Genomic DNA, 22665 nt, shown 5'->3' with positions numbered 1-22665 from the left:
AATTGCTGTGTGTACAGGACTCTATCAACAAGAAATCTTTGCTGCTTTAAAAAGTATATCTGTACCTGAAAGCACAATGACTATCAGTTTTCCAATGATCTCACTCGGGCACACAGCATGATACTAAAGTTACTCTCATATCATTAAAAACAATCAGTTGGTTTGAATAGTGTACTATGTATGACAATTTTCTTAAATTGCATTTAATTAATTGTAAAGATTTTTATCCCCATAATTGTTAAACTGAACAAGATCAGGAAGAATTCTTTGAGTGAAAAATTAAAAGTAACATTTTTGCACATATGCTATAAATCAATATTGATGATGATATTTTATGTTGTTTCAAATCTCAAAAGGCATAGAGAAAGCAGTTTAGGTCAAACAAGGACTGCAGTTCCAGTTCCCAGCATTCTACCTATGCTTGATACAAACCCTTACTTGCAGTAAATCACTTCAAACATATAGATAATACTTACTTTCCCATATCACAAAACACCGTGACAGCTTGACGTTTTGGGCTATAAGAATACATTTTCTCAAGAAGCAGAATTATATTGAAATTGTTTTCATTAATAGGTAAGTGGAAAGTCAGAATTTTAAAACTCACTATTAATTCACCTTTTTTAAAAAGTTATTTGCTTAAATGCTGGAATCCTTTAGCTACAAGTGAAATAGACTATATTCTTTAATGGATTAAGATTGTTGTCTATTTTTATTAAGCCATCTCAATGTAGCTGCGAATATCTTGAAGATAAAGTGTTCTACTTATTGGTTCATTCATGTCCATCACCAGCGAAATGCCTGGCCCATGGAGAATATCTTCCTTTCTTTTATAATATTCATCCTTGGTGTACAGGTATTAACAATCTTTCTATGCTTCAGTTATATCATATATAAGGATGTCGGGACCAATAGACATGCTCATGTCTATTCATGCAGTTCATTACATTGCCGTGTGATTAGACTATCACAGAAAGACACAGAACTACCTTAGGAGGTAAGAAAATGAGTGTTTACTTCTCTTGAGGGACTGTTTGAAGAAAATGAGGTGTTCAAAAAGCCAACAAAGAAGGTAAGTATCTCTGTCCCCCAGCAGATGAACTATAATGGATAAATGGAGGAGAAGGTGGAAGGGTACAGCAGGGAGTGAATGAGCAGGTTGTGAATGGATGACAGCTGGCAAGCAAAAGTGAGGTGTATGCAGTTAATTAATCAACACTGGAAAAACTAGACTTGATAATGGCGAGTCCAGAATTAAGAACACTAGCCAGAGAGATAATGTGATTGAAACATGAATATTAAAAAATGCATTAAAAGAAAAATATTTGAGAACAAAAGTAAGAAAATCAAAGCATCGCATACATATATTATATGCAGAAACTTATAAAAGTTGTTCAATTACTTAGCACAAACATTTCAAGACATACCTTTCAGAATTATTTTTCCATGCAATATTTTCAAATAGTAAGAAAACATTTGCAATAAACATTTTTAAATAATGAAAACTGTGCCAAGAAAATGTTATATGGCTGAAAACTAGTCAATATACACCCTTGGATTAAAGAGAAAACCAAAACTGAAGCTAAAGCATTTAGAACTCAAGGAAACCAAAATCAAAGAAAAATGTATTTTGTGTCTTCAGAAATAAAAGTAAGTAAATACATACATAAAAATCATTCAGATTAAAACTCCATGGGTGCAACTTCCCTGTCATATCTAGGAGACACAATCTCATAGCAAACTTTTTGTTCCTCTAAGAAAATCATGTTGAACTTAAGGTAAAAAACAAATTATAACATGAAAATAGGTACAACTTAAAATTGAGAAACAAAAATCTACTGAAGGAAATGACATAGGTACATACTGAGAAGAAATGGAGAAAATGAGACCTTTGAGTCTGAAAAATGGAACTGGACAGTTCATTTGATAAAGATTGACTTTCACTGTTTAAAAAATATTTTTTTTTATTAATTGAAAGTTTCATCCTTTTATACAATGTATTTTCATTATATCTATCAACCACTACCACCCTATCCCATCTACCTGCCAACTTCTGATCTTTTTTTTTATTACTATTAATAACTACCTGAGTCCAGTTAGTACTGCCCATTTCAGAGGCGATTGCATCACAAAGACTCTAGCATCATAGAGGAACTAATTCAAAGTTGAATGGAAGAGGTAGATTCTAGCTAAAAGAATTTAGTCCTTGGACTTGTCACTGGCCCTACTCATTGTCCCCTCCCTGCTTCCTGGCTGCCATGAAGTAAAGGGCTTCACTTCACATTTTGTCTGGCGGATGTCATTTGTCAACCCAATCCCACAAATGGGACTAAGCTAACATGAACTAAAACTTCTAATAGGAACCAAAATAATTCTTTGCTCCCTTGTGTTCTTGGGTATTTTGTTACACCCATGCAGTGACAAGTAAAGGAAAGAACCATGAAATGTTTCACAAATACCTGTGTGGACAACAGTGTGAGTGAACAAGGGGTAAAATGCAAATGATTGAAGCTCACTTTTAATAAAAAAAGTAAACAATTTCAAAGTTACTCGATTATTTTCAGGTCATTGGAGTGGTGCTTGATTTATTATTTTTCTTTTATTAAAAACAGATTTTTTTCACTTAATATATCCTGATTATCATTACCCTCCCACTTCCTCCCTACTTCTCCTTCCTTTTCTGTCTCATTAGAAAGCAAACAGGCTGCTTCTTCTTCTTCTTCTTCTTCTTCTTCTTCTTCTTCTTCTTCTTCTTCTTCTTCTTCTTCTTCTTCTTCTTCTTCTTGGTTTTTTGAGACAGAGTTTCTCCGTGTAGTTTTGGTGCCTGCCCTGGATCTCGCTCTGTAGAGCAGGCTGGCCTCGAACTCACAGAGATGCGCCTGCCTCTGCCTCCTGAGTGCTGGGATTAAAGGCATGCACCACCACCTCCTGGCTTACAAACAGGCTTCTAGGGGAGAATAAACTGTAATATAATAAAATAAAATAAAACAGGAGGAAAAGAGCCTAAGAGAGGACACAAGAAACAGATATATGTGCAGAGATGCTCCCATTTGCACACTCTAGAATCCCATAAAAACATAATATTGGAAGCCATAATATGTACACAAAAGTTAAGAGCACTGACTGCTCTTCCAGAGGTCTTGAGTTCAATTCCCAGCACCCACATGGCAGCTATAATCATATGTAACTGTAGTCCCATGCCCTCTTATGGTGGGTAGAAAAAAGACTTTAAGTAAATCATTTCTGCTTCATTAAGCCCATACACAACCTGTCAAAACCCAATATGGTATATTAAGACCAATTTCTCTTATGAATATTTTCTAAAGTATTAGGCAATAGAATTGGTAATTGGTAAAGTAATTGTAAAATAAAATTGTAAAATAAAAAAGTAATTGTAAAAAGTAAAATAGTAATTGGTAAAGTACCAAGTAATGCTTATATGTTATATAAAAAAGTAAGTCAACAGTAGAAAAATCTATCAACCAAACTTACAGAATTCATAAAACTAAATAAGAAAATAAAAGATCATATCAGCAAATCCCAAAAAGTCTAAAATTCAAAAATTTTTATAAACATTTAACAAAATAAAAATAAAAAACCTATTCAAATATAATAAAAGCTGTTTTCCAAAAACTAGATGCAATGCTTATTCTAAATGACAAAAGTTAAAAAACTTTTTTACTGAAATCAAATTAAGTAGGAGGCTTGATTTCATGGCCATTGTCCAATGTTGTCTTGGAAATTCTAAAACTTTCAGATATGAAAATACAATTATTATATAAATTGGAAAGAATAAAAGAATGTCAATAATTTTGTAAAAATAAATCTAAGTATGCATTATGAGAGTTTAAATTATTTAAAAACTGTATTTAAGTTCAATGGAAGAAGAGTGGTCCACTTACTACCAATGTACTAGCTACCAAACCTTCTGAAAATGTTAAAATTAAATCCCATCTCACACCTCAAGCAAAATCATATTCAGGTCAGGAAAAGCTTAAAATACAAACAAAAAATAATAGAAAAATGCTTTTGGGGGCCTTTCCAGACTGAGACAGATGCCTGTATTTATTAAGCTTCCAAATTACCTGATGGGTATTGGGATCTTAACATATACCACACAGTGTTTGCTAGTTTGTCCACTCTAACCTACTTAGATAAGAGTTTTTTTTATGTTTACCACTGTTTTATTCCTCCATTTTAGGGGGAAAAAAACCTCTCTGTATCTGCCCTCAGTGCTGAACACTGGACACACAAGGATGATAAATACAGAAATGTTTTTTTAAGCTATGTGACAGACAATCCAGTAATTCCATACATCTCCCAACAACCAGGAGTATTATAATAATAAGAGATGATACAAGTGGGGTTGTGAGAGGGCTCAGAGGGTCAAGGTGCATGCCACCAAGCCCGAAAACTTTAATTTGATCTTCACACCCATACCTTGGCACATGTGTGCAAACATGCACAAATACACACAAAAATAAATAAGTGATATAGTCATAGGTAAAACAATAATTAAACAAATAAAATTAACAAAGCTAAAAGGTGAGTAACAGTTCACTAAGCTGCTAGGAAGTAAATAGGTAAGAAACTAGATTATTCTAGAATAAATCAAAGTTTATTTATAGAACCCAGAGGAGAAAGCAACAGGAAAGCTTCTGAGAAACTAAATGAAAATCACCCTTGCAGTCTTTGTCTGTAGGAATATTTTAATGAACAGATAAAAAATAAAGCAGTCATTTAATAGGCAAATAATTACAGTTATATATAACTGACAATATGTCCATGCACAACAAACATTACATGATATATATAATGTATTTAGTAGATATGCACTCAGATAATTGGGTATAATTGTTTTTCATACCCTTCAATGTTCTTTGGCATGTCTTTTTACTCAAGGCAGATAAATTATACTACTACTGACTTATCAGGTATGAGTACTTTTAGTTGACAAATTCTTATTTCTTTTTTAACAAATAGCCACCAAGTTTGAGTAATGGACAGACTCGGGGAAGCATGTATAAAACCAGCCAGTCTTATCAGGATGCTATACTGACCACCTGTTAGATGACAAAATGCTCATCACATCCCCAACCCTCCTTCTCCAGCACTGTGGCAGGCTGCTGTGGAAGACACAAAACCAGGAATTCAGCCACAGCATGGTATGAAGTAAAAAACTGACAGATATATGCTATTTACAAAGGTGTACTTCAGGGCACCTGCCTCAACACTGCACCATCTCTGTGATGCCATCTGATACATTATAAACATATGTCAGTAACTTGTAGACTGGTGGTGCCACCCCACTGATAAAACATGAAAAGAATAGAAACAAAACAAAACTGGGTTTATGTGATTGGAAGGATACTCCAAGTTATAACTCTGTAAGAAATCAAAAAATAATGGAGATAAAAATAAGAAAATATGTTTCAAATAAGGGGGCTTTTCTGGGGCTACAGTGTCTTAGTTTGTGAAACAGACCTCTCTGTGTGTTCCTTCTAACTAGAGTGTACCTTTAAACTGTACCTTTATCCTATTTGATTTCCTGACATTGTACAATGTACTGTTTTCATTCACAATTTCCTTTATAAGATGCTAAGTTGACTTTTGAAGGACCTGAGTTCAGTTTCCAGCGTCCACATTGAACAGCTCACAATGGCCTGTAACTCCAGCTTCATAGATATCCAGTACCTCTGGCCTCTATAAGTACCTATACTCACATGCACATGGGCACACACACACACACACAAAAAAAAAACCACACACATGATTTAAAACAATGAAACCAAATCTTACTTTAAATGATGTTGAACTAAATGAATAGTTTAGGGCAGTGAAAATGGGCACAGTAGGCGCATATAGGAAATTAGGCTCATGCACATTGCCACTTTATTATCCTAAAAGAGGCCATTCTAAGAACGGCTGAAGTGAGCCACACACACACACACACACACACACACACACACACACACACACACAGAGCACCTGTTCATAAATATTATGATGTCAAAGTGGTTCTAATGGAGCACAGAGCTGTTTGTACCACAGACAGATGTCACAGATAAACCAAAGAGAAGCTTGAGACATGCAAAAATATAACAAAACTTATCTTTTTAAAAATTGAGTAAATAGAAGAAAATAGGAACCTGAATTCTTCTGTTACTACAAAAGAAATAAACAATTTGAAGTCCAAGTTTATGGGCTGAGAGGGTTATGAATTCTTCTACTTTTGCAAAATAGTTTTGTTCATTTTCTACATCTCTTTTCAGAAATATGTAGACCCACACACATTTTTCATAGTTAAATTCATAATGTTCAAATCAACACAAATACTTTGTGTTCAGCTTTTTCATTTTCTATAATGTTTAATGAGGCTAGTAGTGTTTGTAGCTGCCAGCTCTCAGTTGAGTTTTGCTCTAGGTTTGACTTCAGCTGAAGTTTTGAAAGCTGGCCCCAGCTCCTGCCCCTCCCCATGGCAATATGAATCCAAACCCAGCTAGTTTGGGGAGAAAGAGTTGAACTACAAAGGCTTCACTTCCTTGCCTAGGTCAATAATTCTGGAAAGAGCATCTGAGGCTTAACTTCCTACTTTGCCCCATCCAATCATCCCAAATCTTCAAAAGGAAAGGCTCTAGCAAGGCCAACTCAGATAAATATATGTGCTGGTTCTTATGAAAAAAGAAAGATGACTCAGACAGTAGAACTGAGAGCCATGAAGGGCCAGTCTTTTTGGCCTTGAAACTTAATGAGGTTTGCCTGATTGACTCAATGATCCTGAGGTTTGATTTTCTGTGTGTAAATTTCCATATCAGCATCTGTTTCCCAGGGAACTAGAGCTGTAACATCATAAACATTCCCTGGGCTGAATTACATCTGTGCACATGATTCTAATTTAAACATCTGTTTAACATTCTCCAAAACTGATGTATCATCTGTTAATTGACCATTCAATACCACTGAGCTCCTTTTTGTTGTCAATACTTTGTAAATAGAAAGAACATTCAACAAACATTGTCAGATCATAATTTGAAATTTCATCTTTCTTCATTGAATTATTTCTTTAAAAATATGGCAGGCATAGGTCATTATTAAGGCAAAGTTTTTTAAGCCTATTTATATGAATGTTTTCTAGTTTATTGTATCAAAATCTTAAATCCAAAAGTAAGATATACCAACAGGATGCTTAAGAATTCCGACAGATTATTTTAAGAATTACTGTATGTTTGAACTAAGATTCAGAAAAGGGTGTTTGAGAGGTCTACAGAGAAAAAAATTGAATGGTTTGTAATTAATACTTACAAAGCAAAGAATCTAGATAATGAAAAAATGTGGACTGGTTATAGATATAAGTTCTTAACTCTAAATTCTTACTTAAGCCTTCCTCAGCAAGATTAAGGTGGTAGCAACTGTGCTGGTACATTATGGGTACATGTTAGATCCATTTAATAGCTTAGAAAGGAAAGGATTAAAAAATCAGTAATTGAGGAGGAACAAAGTAAAATTATTATAGCCAATAAGAATATTTGAAATCAATCAGAAAAACAATAGTCCAAGTGTGATAGTTAATACTGTCAACTTGATAGGATTTGGAATCCTCTAGGAGACAGCTAGACATGTCTGTGAAGGAACTTCTAGGCTGCTTTAACTGAGGTGGGTGGACCCACACTAATCATTCTATCAGCAGGATTTAACAATTCTATCAGCAGGATTGCTGGAAGGCATAAAAATGAGAAAGGGAGCTGAGCACAGGTGTTTGCCACTTTTGCTCTCTGACTGTGGATACAATGTGACCAGCTGCCTCAAGCTTCATAATAGACTGTACCTCCCAGTGTAAGTCAAAATAAACCTTTTTTATTTAAGCTGATTTTGTCCACTATTTTGTCACATGAACAAAAAAAGTGTAACAAATAAACTAATTTTTTAATTGTCTCACCAAGACCAGCACCATAAATTCATTGGCAGGAATGCTAGACATGAGGAGATGTCTATGAAAATACAATACCTTAAAATCTGGTGACAAGTGAGAAAGGAATGGGGATATGAGGCTGGATATTTACACCTTCTCTTTTGAGAAAGGGTAAGAACCATTCCCTGTTCTCATTTCCCATGAGACTCCACAAAAAACATTTCTCAAATTAAAAACTAGTCTCTCTGGTGCCTCGTGCATACCCTACTCATTCACTCACATTCCTCTGTTTTAGTATGACGAAACTGGAAGGCTATGAATAAAGGAAACAAAGAGGGAGGCTCCTTCTTTTGAGAAAGGGTAAGCTGGAAATACTAAAAACAGAAGCAAAAGGAGGGAGCATACAGTGCCACAGAGGTTAATCATATAGGTAGGATTGGGGCTGGCTGACCTGAAAAAAATGTAAAACAAAACGGTACACTAATTTAAAGATCTTGTTCCCATAATTTTTTTTTACCATTCCCACAGCATCCTTTAATTCCTAAAGAAAGCAAAGGGTTGTATTATGAGAGATCTTTGGAAGATTGGAAAGCAAACAGAATAGCATTATCTAAAAGGTCAGCTGAATCTAGCACTCTCAGGAAAAAGATGTTACAGATATGAGTATACTGAACTCACACACACCAACACACTCTATGCTGTTTCCAAAATATTTCTTTAGTGTGAAACAGAAAAAGTCACAATTAAGAGTGAAAATTATCAGACGTGGTGGCTCACGCATGTAACCCCATCCACTTGGGAAGCTAAGCCAGGAGGCTTACTACATACAGTTCAAGGTCACATGGGTATATACACAGTGAGTTCTAGGTCAGCTTGAGCTACACAGAGATACTTTTTTTTAATGTAATGAAAGAATAATCTGACTTTTCTCATCTCAGCTCCCTATCAGCCTTGCCAGAATATTACTGTTATTTCCTATCTTGTTTCCAAGAAGATGTCAAAGGGCAACATAGATCGTTTTTTCCAACCCAATAACAGTTCAACAGTTAATATGGGTGACCTAGAAGGCATGAACATAATTTAGATTTTTTTCTATTGCTTTGTAGCTCTGGAAACTTCATTCCACCATTTGACTAAAAATGTAGTTCCCCAAAGACCAAGACCACAAGGCCCAAAATAACAAGAAAGTTGTGGGGGGGTTATAGAAATCAGATGAATAGGGGAGGGAGGAGTGGACATTTTAAAAGATAAGATGACATTTATAATTGCTTAGGAAAGCAAGTTTTAAATATAAGGAGAACTAACTTAAGCTCTGCTATTTCTATATAGTAACTAATGTTTTAAATAATTAAACAGATAAGGGCTGGAGCTGGCTCTGTGATTGTGAGCTCATACATGGAGCATTCACTTAGCATGATGGCTTGTTCTTTGTGAAGATTCCATTTACCTCACTGTACATATGGGGGTACAAAACATCTGACTGCTGCTAATGATGGCAGCATTGTGTAATGACTAATGCTGAACTATGAAAAATAACTGCCCTGGTATTTAAAATCTCAGGGAAGTGACCAAAAAAATCAAACTGTAGAGGGGACGATATCAGTGATTGATGAGCCTTCTGAATTCAAAAGTCTTGGAGAAATCTAAAATTACCATAACATAGTAGTAAGGGGATTGTTAAAAGAAAATTATATGTCACATTGTGGCTATCTTTTGCTGCATTATGAAAGAAGTAGGTAAACTAAGCAATAGAAGTAGTCAGCAATTTTATTTTTATTATGTTTTCATTTATACACATATTTTCTATGTAGACAAAAAACACTTTCTAGAACATAGAGAAACTAATTGCCCAGTCTGGTACCAATTGCTATGTGATACTGGATGACAAGAATAGGATAATGTTCACATGGAAAATCTCCAAAGTCTATGTCACAACATCAGGCTATCAGTGAGAATATAGAACTACAGAAAAAACTCCATGGGATAAATTCTAATCTAGACACTGATTATGGAATGTGTTATTTTATTGACAATACTAAGAAAACCAAAATACTTAACAATTATAAGGAGACACCACAAGGTAAGTTTGACATAATAGTTTCATTTAGTTTAGGATTTTTGTTGATGTTTTAACTGGGGCTCCAGCCTAGTAAAACCAAAAGCAATTTTTTAGGGACACATGATTATTTAATTACAGTTTAACTTTATTTAACAAATATTATACTTTTTTCTTAATATAATTTATAACTTAGAAGTTGGAAAATAGGAAAAAATATTTAAATTAAATTAAAAACCAAAATGATTTCACTTCCCTCCTCCCTTCCATCCCTCCCTCCCCATCACACATACATGTACATACCCACACACACATACACACATAAAACATACATCCCATTTGAGGGCAGCAAACATCACAACCTTTCATCCCTAACTATTTTGCTGTTTTTTGATAGTAGATGATCATCTAATTCTCAGTATATATTAAATTTTTGCTGATTAACTCAATAATTTCCTTTATAGCTAATTATATTCTAACGCAAGTATCAGTTCAAGCATGATGATATTTTTTATCTGTTCCTTTTTTCTCTGTAGTCTCTGAAGGGGTTCTAGCACGGCAAACATGGCTCTGACAGGCCTTGCCCTTCCCCATTCCCTCTATCTTGCTAAAAAGCATTCTATCACATTCCTAAAGCTAGCTACCAAGGTCTATTCCTTTATATGGCCACTGCCTTCTCCTGACGCTGACTACCAAGGTCCAGCTATCCAAGTATTAAAGTCCAGCAACCAAAAGCCCCCTTATAAATTACCCTAATTAACACGCTCAATCAAAATTAACCAACTCATCCTAACATGGGGTCCTCTTATAAACTGCCATTTGTCCTCTCTATCCAGAGGCAGTCCTTTGTCCCTCCAGGGCAAATATGCCTTCCCTCTCCTTTGCTCCTTTTCCCTAATGCCTTGTCCTCTATCTGCTGTCTTTGTCTCTTATTCCCTACCCTTTGTCCCTTTGTGGCAAATAAATCTCCTTTGTGCTGAGAACTTGGTCTTGGGGTGTCTTGTGCCAATTCTGGTCCTTCTAATTTCCTCTCTGTTCAATCATTTCCTCAACCTTTCAAATCGTGCTTGTTGGCATCCTATCTTCCATTTGAAATTAGGTACTTCCATAGCCAGATTTATCATTGGCAAAACATGTTTATAGGGCTTGGGAATGCAGTTCAGTGATATGTGTTTGTCTATTATGTCAAGGACTCTGGTTTCAATATTTAGTTTTGCCAAAAACAGATAAAAATGTATTTAAGGAAAAGATGCCTAATTGAAAGTAGACACCGAAGTAAAACACTGTACTGACAATAGAATGTAATAATATATATGCACAGGTTTTGGGAGACTGGCTTAACAAACATAAATTGTGCTTGTAATATGACACTACTATTTATATGCAGAAATAGCAAAAAAGGTAACATGGTAAAAAAGCAATACATTCTTTTTGAAGTTGAAAAACTATATTCAAAGCCTTCCTTCAGTATTTGTTAGCTAAATAATTTGGAATAAGTGACATTCTAGGCCTTAATTGCTTTGTCTGTAAAATCAGAATATTAATATTAGTTCCATAACCCAATAAGGCATTAATTAATAGCTGTAAAAAGTCCCTTGCAAATAGGAAAGTACCTCATAATTTTGTGTGTGTGTGTGTGTGTGTGTGTGTGTGTGTGTGTGTGTGTGATTTGCTTAATGAAACAAAAATGATTCTCATTAGCATATGGACATTTCAATCCTTTCTACCCTTTTTTCTCAGGGTCCTCAACAGCCCTCATTCTGAAGTGACATTATTTGTTATTTTGTATTATTTTCAGTGTCTGCCTTCCCACTTTATATCTGGTTTTTTTTTCTCCCTGTTCATAACTGGCACCTACAACAGAACCAGAAAACAGAAACTACTTTAAAAAAAATTGCGCTGGTGGAAAGAGTCCTAAAATTGTTCCTCAAATAGGGCAGGCATGTCCTCACAGATGACACAGACTTCTGTAAATTAATAACCCTTCCCATGCTTAATAAAATGAACTTTAACCATAAATTTCAGTGACCATTTAAATCCTCAAACTAAAGAAATTTTAAAGATTTGTAGCAAAATGGAGTCTATTGATTATTAAATTTTTTATACAAAATATTAAGCTTAAATATGGCACTAAAGCAAATGCCTAATAATGAACTAAGAAGCAAAGTTTTAAATGTTTGGTCAATTTATATGCCTAAATTTCCTAAAGTGTGAGATGAGAAATCATTTACTTTTTGGGTTTTTTTTTTTTTTTTTTTTGAGACAGGTTTTCTCTGTGTAGTTTTGGTGCCTATCCTGGATCTCACACTGTAGACCAGGCTGGCCTTGAACTCACTGAGATCCACTTGGCTCTGTCTCCTGAGTGCTGAGGTTAAAGGTGTGCACCACCACCGCCCGACTAATTTATTCACTTTTGTTTATTAGTTCTGTATATTTGTGTTGTATACGGGTATGGGCACATGAGTGTGAATGTCCAGAGAATCCAGAAGAGGGCAGTGAATCCCGTGGAGTTAAATTTTAAATGGATTTGAGCATCCTAATATGGATTCTGGGAACCAAACTCAGGTCCTCTACAAGAACAGTATGCACTTTTATACAGCCTCAAGATTTCATTTAAGAAAAATGAAAAATAGTATGAGGTACAGAATTGAATAAAATAATGAAAGAAGTGTGAGAATGATGTGGAATATACAGAGAATTGAAAGCAAAAGAATGAACAGTTGAAAAATGACAACAATTGGATATAGTCAGTCAAAATTTTCTAGAGACTGAGGTAACTCACATCAATTCAGGACCATTTGTCAGGGCCATTCCCTGGCCAAAATTCTTGAATTCCACTTGGAAAAATCCTAAGCCAGCTGAGACCTTTATGAGAGCTCAAGCAAGTAGAGACATCCCTTCCTTGTGGCAGGAGCAAACTCTATTGCCCACTTTATTTTTCTACTAGAGTATTTGTCTCCTTTTTTTTTTTTTTTTTTTTTTTTTTTTTCGAGACAGGGTTTCTCTGTGTAGCTTTGTGCCCTTCCTGAATCTCCCTCCATAGACCAGGCTGGCCTCAAACTCACAAAGATCTGCCTGCCTCTGCCTCCCGAGTGATGGCATTAAAGGCGTGTGCCGCCACTGCCCTGCGAGTATATGTCTCCTTTAGTGATTGATAATATTTGTGATTCTAGAAGTACAAGTTGACAAAAAAATTTTTACCTATGTCTCTCACATGGAAAACTGGCAGTAATCTAGCATTTTACTAATGTCATGTGAGCCGGGCAGTGGTGGCGCATGCCTTTAATCCCAGCACTCAGGAGGCAGAGCCAGGCGGATCTCTGTGAGTTCGAGGCCAGCCTGGGCTACAAAGCGAGTTCCAGGAAAGGCGCAAAGCTACACAGAGAAACCCTGTCTCGAAAAACCAAAAATAAAAAAATAATAAAAAAAAAAAAGAACGAAATAGCCAATAGCAAGGCAGGAGAAAAGCTAGGCAGGGCTGGCAGGCAGCGAGAATAAATAGAAGGAGAACTCTGGGAAGAGGGTTGGAGATCTAGCAGAGAGAGGAAGAGGACGACTCCAGGGTCCAACCACCTAGCTACACGGCAAACCACGGAGTAAGAGTAAGATTTACAGAAGTTAGAGAAAAGGAAGGATTTATATGGGAGCTGGGTGGCGGGCCTCCAAAAAAGCAAAAACACCACCAGTTAGCAACAATAAGTCTTGTGTCCTGTTTCCCAACAATGGAACTAGAAAGGATTCACCATTTTTGCCTAGGATAGGATTATCCTTTGAGCCAAGGTGGCAGGTCCTGGATGCTCACCAGAACCGCAGAGGGAACTTAGCTTTAAAAACACTGCTCTGGATACAAGTATTCAAAATATCTGATTACTGTGTCCATAGGCCATTTTTGTTAATGTCTCTGGATGATCTCACCAAAAAATCCCTTGCAGTATATGAATTATGCTGATATACAGTTTGAAAATAAAGATAATTATTAATTAGATTAAGATTCAAATAAATAATGCAGTTCCTATTGCCTTAAGAAGGGAAAAGAAATAAATTTATAAAAATTAAATATTTTTTTAAATTAATATTTTAAATTAGATTTTCCACTCTCTTCTTGTCTAGCTCACAAAAATGCTCTATACTGGCAATTATGTATCATTCAGATAATAGTTCAACATCTGTGCTTACAAACGTCATCAAGCAGCGCTGGAGCACTGGCTGCTCTTCTAGAGGAAGATCTCTGGGCTCACAAGAATGGCAACATACCAGGCACAAAACTATACTATTTGGATTAATTCCATTCTTACTTAATTTTTTAATTAATTTTCAAAATTAAAATCTGTAAGTGATTCAAAAATGAAGTTATATAGCAAAGAACAACGCAAATAGAATAATAAGGAATATACAAAAATCAATAGAACCATGGGTCAAAGGCTATGGAATTAATTAGCAAAAGCCATCAAATAAAAGGAGCAAAAGCTTAGAAGAAGGACAGTTGCACGTTCATTCAAGCTGATGTATTTTTTTAAGTTAAAAAAAACAGTACTTTGAAAGTGTATTACAAAGTGACCATAATTTTTTAGATAAGATGACAAAAAATAAAATGAATTATATATTTGACAGGTGATGTAACTATAAGCCAAATCATGTCTTTATATAGTTAGGAAAACAAACTTCCTTCTAACTCAGAAAGAAAAAAGCCAAAACCACTGTTGTTTCATAACAGAAGCTGAAATCAGTGAGGAGGCAGCAAGCTTTTCTCCCGGCCTCACTGGGATTGCCTTTCGAGGGTTAGTTATAGGTCCAGCCAATGCTTCTGGTCATATCCTGTGCTTCCTTGTCCACCATTATGTGACCAGCCTCTAGCACAACCCTGTACCATGAACTAAGGAGTCTCACTCTGCCTTCCTGACATGATGACTAGAACCCTCTGAAATTGTGAATGAAAATAAATCCTTCATCTCTTATTTTGCCAAGCATTAGCATCACAGTGATGTAGAAATAACCAATGTAAAGCAAACGTTCGATGCTCACCACATGCTAAAGGTATGACCCCATGCAAGCAGCCTGACCTATCTGGGTTTTCGTTTATTTTGTTCAATATCAGAGACCAATGTTTCATTTTTATTTTTTCCATGTTAGAAACTTTTCAGATAGATAGCACTGGTAATATGGTGGGAAAGCAAACAGGATGGAAGAAATTTGTACATCTTATTCATGAATTTAATGTTGCACAGTAGAGTTTGGCTTATTAGCCACTGAGTATAGATAGGTAGATGAAGATGATAGATGGATAGATAAATAGATGATAGATAGATAGATAGATAGATAGATAGATAGATAGGTGATAAATAGCCAGAGACTGTCTTTAGGAATCTTAAATTTTCAACAGCAACAACAGAGTCATTTTCTGTCATATTACTTCAAAGCTATGCTCAAATTCATAAAATCTTTCATTTCTCTCTGCATAATGCTGCCTAATTCAATCCGACAGGTTTATTTTTATGAAATAAAAACAAGTTTTAATAGATTAGTACCATGGTCAACTCTTCTATAACTAATGTATGCTTTAAGCACTTTCTAAACAAAGTCATAAAATCTTGGGAAGGCAATCAGAATTACAAAATAGAAAAATAAAATTCTTAATTATAGTTTGTATTTGCTGACATTATAAAGATATAGCAGAAGTTGTTTTTATTTATTAAACTTTTAAGGAGAAAGACACAAACATGAGAATGGCTAAGGTTAAAATAACATGAGCAGTAATAATTTCTAAGGACTATGGACAATACAACTTCTCAGCCTTTGGCTGAGATCCAAGTCAGAATATGAAGAGCAACCAGATTAAATATTGCTGTGACAAGGCAAATGGCACCATGATTTTGTTACACATTTCCATGTTTATTACAAGTTACACACAGTCCAGTGGCCCTAGTCACATCCCAGGTTACACAAAAACTTATAAGTGAATTGTTCATAGAAGAGTCATTATTATCTGCCCCAAATATAGTCAACCAAGGTGCTCTTCAATAGGAAACTACATAAGAAAAATATTGGGCATATATTAATAAAATAGTATTGGTATGGAGGATAATGAGCTATGAAGCTACACAAGCAAAGGAAGCAAGCAAAAAGTTTGTATCATTTCCTTTTCCAGGCATTTTACAATGGGGAAATCTATAGCAATAAAGATGAAGGGACACAGAGTTGGGTAAGTGAAACATGTTTTCTTTTTTCAGGAGATTAAAAATATTCCATACGTTAATATGACATATTATATTATTAATATTCATGGAAGTTAACACAAAGTAAGTCTTGAAGTATATCAATTTTAATGTTACATATTTAATTTTAAAGATTACACACACACATAGGACAACAGATAATGACAAGAATTGAGAAATGCTCACTTGCACCTAAAGAAGCAGTGTACAATGGAAAATTATTGATAATAAGGAAATATGCATGCAGAAAACAAAGATTTAGAAAGGAAACATGACTGCCATGTTTTCCAGTAATATATGTATACTGGAAATATATTCAGGCAAATGTAAAGTGCTTGCAGCATAAATGTGACAAGATTCAGAATGTGAAGCTCACAAAAGAGAAAGAACATCTAAGAGGGGGAGAAAACCACCCCGTGTTTCCAAGCTGTGTGTTTTTTACCTAAGTAAATTGATGTATATGTTTTCCTGAAAACAGTTTTTAATGAAAGCATTTCATATGCATTGGAGGCAGTGTTCACATGTGCTGATGTCATTCCTTCACAGGCATAATACATACTATTCATAATTATTTAGAAAAAATATGTATATTTCAGTTCTCTTCAATTCACATAAACCAAAACTCAAGATTTCTGCTGCAAGTAATTAAATATTTTTTTTAAAGATTTATTTATTTATTATGTACACAGTGTTCTGTCTGCATGCATGCTTGCAGGCCAGAAGAGGGCACCAGATCTCATTACAGATGGTTGTGAGCCACCATGTGGTTGCTGGGAATTGAACTCAGGACCTTTGGAAGAACAAGCAGTGCTCTTAACCTCTGAGCCATCTCTCCAGCCCGCAAGTAATTAAATATTATCCTGTGACTATATCCTTAAGTTTTCCATTTAAACAAATGAATGAACTCAGAAATATAACCATTTTGGTGAGGAGATAATAGAACAGTTCTGATTTGAAAATAGGAGGAATAATACTGGTGGTTAAAGGTCTAAGTGGGAATGGGGGTGAATATCAGATGAGAAAGGGCATAGAGATGTGTTAACTAAAACTAAGGATGCATAAAAAATCATTATAGAAACACACTACTTTGTAAAGTAATTTTAAAATATAATTTAAACAAAAAATAAGAGAGTTTGAACATAAGTAAACTGTGTGGGTGGACAATAATTCTCCAAAAGACAAGGGATATTAAATGAAAATCTCAGTGTCAGGCATGGAACATCCTCACCAGTAGTTATTGAATAGGGATCTCAGAGACTCCCAAAACAATACAGCTTATTGCCATTGCTCTTGATTGTCCACTATAACTAGATGGTAAGACCCTATTGCTGAAGATACACACACACACACACACACACACACACACACACATAGTGACTATAGAACACAGAAAAATCAAGCTGGAATACAACTGAAAACTTTCTTCCAGCTTGCTAGCTTTCATAATGCAGGAAGATGCTATACAGGCTGGTAAGCAAGAATAGTACTACCTGCTGGTGAACTCTGTCAAGCAAGATATGCTTATGGGTGCAATAATGCTAACACTTTTTAAATTGAATTTAAGGCCTTCTACACAGGAGGGAATTCACGCCTGGTACTGAAAATCTGGTAAAAAGTCTCAGGAGGTCATAGGCCCTAGAGAAGACCATACTACTGTTACCTTGATAGATGGACCTATTGTCAAACTAACTTCTAAATATTCACATTTAAACATGTAAATTAGTGTTGCCTCAACCTTGACCAGAGAGCTTAACTCTGAAGTGGTCAGAAGTCAATTCAGACAATCATAACTGACCGGAATCATCAAGTGACTATTGAGTGTTCATTCCTAAATGGGACATATATATCAAACACCTAAGACTAAAGAAACATCACAGAAAAGGTACAGAAAGAACAGAAAAGCTGGACTATGGAGAAAAATGCTGTGAAATGCTGTCTTCTGGACATGGAATGGCCATTGCCTTCATGAAGTCGCTTTAGCTATGCTTACCTGGCCGAGATCAAGCCAACAATGTCATTCAAGAGTCCAACAGTTAGCACTAATTGGAATCAGTAGGACACAAAAATAAATTTAAAAAAAAGGAAGGACATGAGCCGGGCGGTGGTGGCACACGCCTTTAATCCCAGCACTTGGGAGGCAGAGCCAGGTGGATCTCTGTGAGTTTGAGGCCAGCCTGGGCTACCAAGTGAGTTCCAGGAGAGGTGCAAAGCTACACAGAGAAACCCTGTCTCAAAAAACAAAAAAAAAAAAAAAAAAAAAAGGAAGGACATGAAATGAGGAGGACGATGTGTTAGTGGTACCTGGGATGAATGGGAAGGGGGAATTGAGAGTGGATATGATCAAGATACATCGTTTACATGTGTCAACTCGCCATAGAATTAATAAAAATATTCCTTTTGTGGAAAGAAAAAGAAGCACAGCCTTATGTAGCCTTTTACCAGCCCAATAACGTTTAACATACTAATCCATGTTTAACACAATAAGATCTACTTGAAAACTTCAGGCCAAAAGTTTCAGCATTGTGTTTATCACATCGTAAGTGTGAAGTCACATTTATGTCATGAAGGCAAACACTGCCACCCTAAATTTGCATCTCTAGCACCTAAAAGATAAAGAAAACTTATTGTGTTGCTAGACTGGAAATGATCCAAATCACACTAAAGCTGCAAAATCTTCAATACTGATGACAAATAGTCTTAGTTTTGATACTACTTGCTACATACAAGCAACTCTCCCAAGTTCAATTTGAAAGAGCAGCAAAGCTGGGCCATGAGTGTAAGCCTATTGTCATATCTACTTGGGATGCTTTTTTATTTTATTTTATTTTATAATTTAATTTAATTTTATGTATCAGTCACAGATTCCCTTGTTCTCCCCCCTCCCGCCCCCTCCTGCCCCCTCCCGCCCCTCCCCCCCCTGCCTTCCCCCTAGCCCACCCCCCATTCCCATCTCCTCCAGGGCAAAGACTCCCCTAAGGATTGAGTTCAACCTGGTAGATTCAGTCCAGGCAGGTCCAGTCCCCTCCTCCCAGGCTGAGCCAAGTGTCCCTGTATAAGCCCCAGGTTTCAAACAGGCAACTCATGCACTGAGTACAAGACCCGGTCCCACTGCCTGGATGCCTCCCAAAACAGATCTGTTTGGGATGCTTAAGGTAGGAAGATCACAATCTTCAAAGCCTAGTTTTGTTGTTGGTTGGCCTTTTGGGGGGCCCACCACCCAGCTCCCAAATAAATCACACACAAAGGCTTATTCTTAATTATAAATGCCCTGCTTTAGCTTGGCTTGTTGCTAGCCAGATTTCCTTAACTTAAATTATCCCATCTATATTTTGTCTCTGGGATTTTACCTTTCTTATTTCTATATACCTTTTCTTTCCTTCTTACTCTGTGTCTGGCTGTGTAGCTGGGTGGTTGGGTGGCTGGGTGGCTGGCCCCTGATGTCCTCCTCCTTCCTCTCTCATTCTTCTTCTTCCTTCCAGATTTCTCCTGCTATATATTCTCTCTGCCTGCCAGCCCTGCCTATCCTTTCTCCTGCCTTGCTATTGGCCATTCAGCTCTTTATTAGACCATCAGGTGTTTTAGGCAGGCACAGTAACACAGCCTCACAGAGTTTTAAACAAATGCAACATAAACAAAAGTAACACATCTTAAAATAATATTTTCCAACATGGTTTAGCTACACAATAATTTCAAGACCTACTTTGGCAACTTAGTGAAACTCTTGAATAAAAATAAAAATGAAATTAGGCTGGGGACAGAGGTCAGTGGTGAAGTTCTTGTCTACATGATGCTTTTGGTTCAATCTCCAGTGTTGCAAACCAACAACAAAATGATGAATTAAGTAAATTGTAACATCATAACAACATTGATCATTCACAAGATTAGAGAGGTGATACATAGTTAGCATAATCAGCATTAGAGAGACTGAATGAGACTTTTAGTCAGTAACTGAGAGAAAAGCAATGTATTGAATGTGGTATTTGGAATCAGAATGATCCAGATTTAAACAGTGCCCTTGTAAAGCTTGTTTGTTCAGAGTTAGACCAAAAATTAACAAGTTAACAAAAATCAGTTTCCTCACCTATTAACCAAGTGAACAAATCTTTTCAGGTCTACTGAAAAGATCATTTTAAGGATATTCAATAATAATAAAAACAAACAACAATGTGGTATTGGTATGTTACCTGTCAGGTTATTAGTAAGTACTTTATATAAATTAATCTATTTTAAGCTTCCTAGCAACTCTAAAAAAGGAGGTACATAATTACATTATCTCCAATTTACAAATGAAAAATCTAAGGCATGACTACATGGAATAAGTGATTCCAGTCAGATAGATAGTAAGTTGTTAAGTTCTTCCTAGCCTAGCCTAGCCCTAGCTAGTCCTTACTTTAAAACCTTTACATTGCAATGCACTACAATAGAACTGTGAGTCAATCACTTCCTGTCTTGATAATTGTTCTATTGCTGTGAAGAAGCACCATGACCATGGCAACGCTTATAAAGAAAGCATTTAATTGGAGCTTGGTTACAGTTTCAGAAGGTTAATCTATTATCATCATGGCTAGAAGCATGGCAGCACACAGGATGCTGGAGAAGTATCAGAAAGCGATATCCTGATCAGTGGATCAGGACATCCACTGAAAGAAAGAATCTGGGCTTAGCCAGGGCCTTTGAAATGTCAAAGTTCACTCGTAGAGGCATACTTCCCCCAACAAGGTCTACATTCTAATTATTTCAAATAGTGCCCCTCCCTGGTGACCAAGCATTCAAATCTATTATCCTATGAGGCCACTCTCATTCAAACCACCACACCCCTCCAACCACTTTAATTCAAATTCATCTCATTAATACTCAAAATACTTTTAAGAAAGAAAAACCCAAGAATTTATTAAGTTAGAGTGACTAGAACTATATGGATAGAATTTATTTGTGGCTGTCAATCTTATTTCACCTGTGAAAGTAGTAAGTTGTTATTTTACCAACTAGTTCCCTAAGATGCTAAACATATGAAATACATTCTAGTCCAGTAAATAATGTCACTTATTAATTATATAGCAGTGTTATTCCAAGAAAAAAGTTATAATAAAGGGATAATTTATCACTTTTATCATCAATTAATGATTTCCAAATAGACATTTTAAATCATAATAAAAAAATTCACATACAGGTTGAAATAAACAATAACTGATTATTTTTTAAAAGTCAACAACATAAAAACATCATATCAAAAAAATTCTGGAATCTGTAGCAATTTCTAAAAGGCTCTGATTATACAGTATTTCAGAACTTCTGATACAAGAAAATACTGTGAAGAATAGGCTCTGAGATCATTTCCTCCATCCTCCTCACTAGCACTTCCAAAGTAAAACAATCCCTGGACAAGACTCTCAGTCAGACTTTAAACTTTTTGAACCAGCACACCACTCTGACAGAGACTTTTAAAACACAGAAAATGTTGATGAATGTCCTATCCACAACTCCTGCACTTCTTGATTGCTGTGAGAGATGATTCTTAACAAGGGCAGTATGAAACTGTTTTGTGTGATATTTAGCCAATAACTGATGCTGAAGTAGCAAACTTTATATAATTCATCAGCAAATGAGTTGATGTACAACACTCATATTTGTCTGCTTCTTGACCTACTGTGGATGTCTTTCTCAGAAAGCATCTCTCAGTTCCTACAATTAAATCTTTGCAATTGAAATACCAACAAACCCCATTCTATTGATTAATAGAATCAAAACTATTTAAAAAATCAAAGTGTCCTAACTACACTGATATTTAACTCATTATAGCAAAGAGGATAAGACAGCTTGTCATCTCTCTCCCTTAATTCTCTGCATTCATTTTGTCTCCCTCCTTACAGCACTAGCCAAATCCAAGCCATGCTACCAAGGGACAACATATTCAAAACAATGTTCAGGCCCTTATGATACAAGTTTTACTACACCACTAAACCAATATAATTTACAGTAAAATACAAAAAAAGTCCTGTTTTATAAGACTATATGCATGTTTTTACCATTAATGCAAACCAGAAATAGGTTTTCCATACCATTGTTTTAAAAGGTAGATATTTTTCAGACAACTAAAATTAGACCATATCACAATGCAACAGATATTATGATCCAAATAATGAAGTCATTTAACACTTAAAGTCACAAGTAAGGAAGGCACCATTCACACCTATCATCTCTTGTTATAAGGACCTCTTGAGAGGAATTCTGCTGTGCTGTCACAGTGATTATCAGGACCCCAACATGAGATGAACAGAAACCAAGAAGCATGGTGTGGTCAGTATTTCTGCTTTGGAAACCTTGTGACAGATAGTGGGCACAAATGAAAAAATGTTATGTGTGAATATTTTTTTCACATTCATAGAGGGCCAAGTACCAGGCTTTGGTAAGTAACTATTTTCCAGGCCTTCAGTGCAAGAGGTGATAGAATCAACACAAAATGAAGGCGTTGCTGGTCTTCCAAAGTA

At 35.7% G+C, this 22665-nt stretch overlaps 1 protein-coding gene across 1 annotated transcript in view; it reads right to left on the bottom strand.

Annotated features, from left to right (window-relative positions):
* The window catches only part of Gucy1a2 (guanylate cyclase 1 soluble subunit alpha 2), a 320403-nt gene that overhangs the window by 264973 nt on the left and 32765 nt on the right, over nt 1-22665 (bottom strand). The window lies entirely within an intron of this gene.

Source organism: Peromyscus eremicus, chromosome 7 (assembly GCF_949786415.1).
Source record: "Peromyscus eremicus chromosome 7, PerEre_H2_v1, whole genome shotgun sequence".
Taxonomy (NCBI): Eukaryota; Metazoa; Chordata; class Mammalia; order Rodentia; family Cricetidae; genus Peromyscus; species Peromyscus eremicus.
This window is presented reverse-complemented; position numbering and strand designations above follow the sequence as displayed.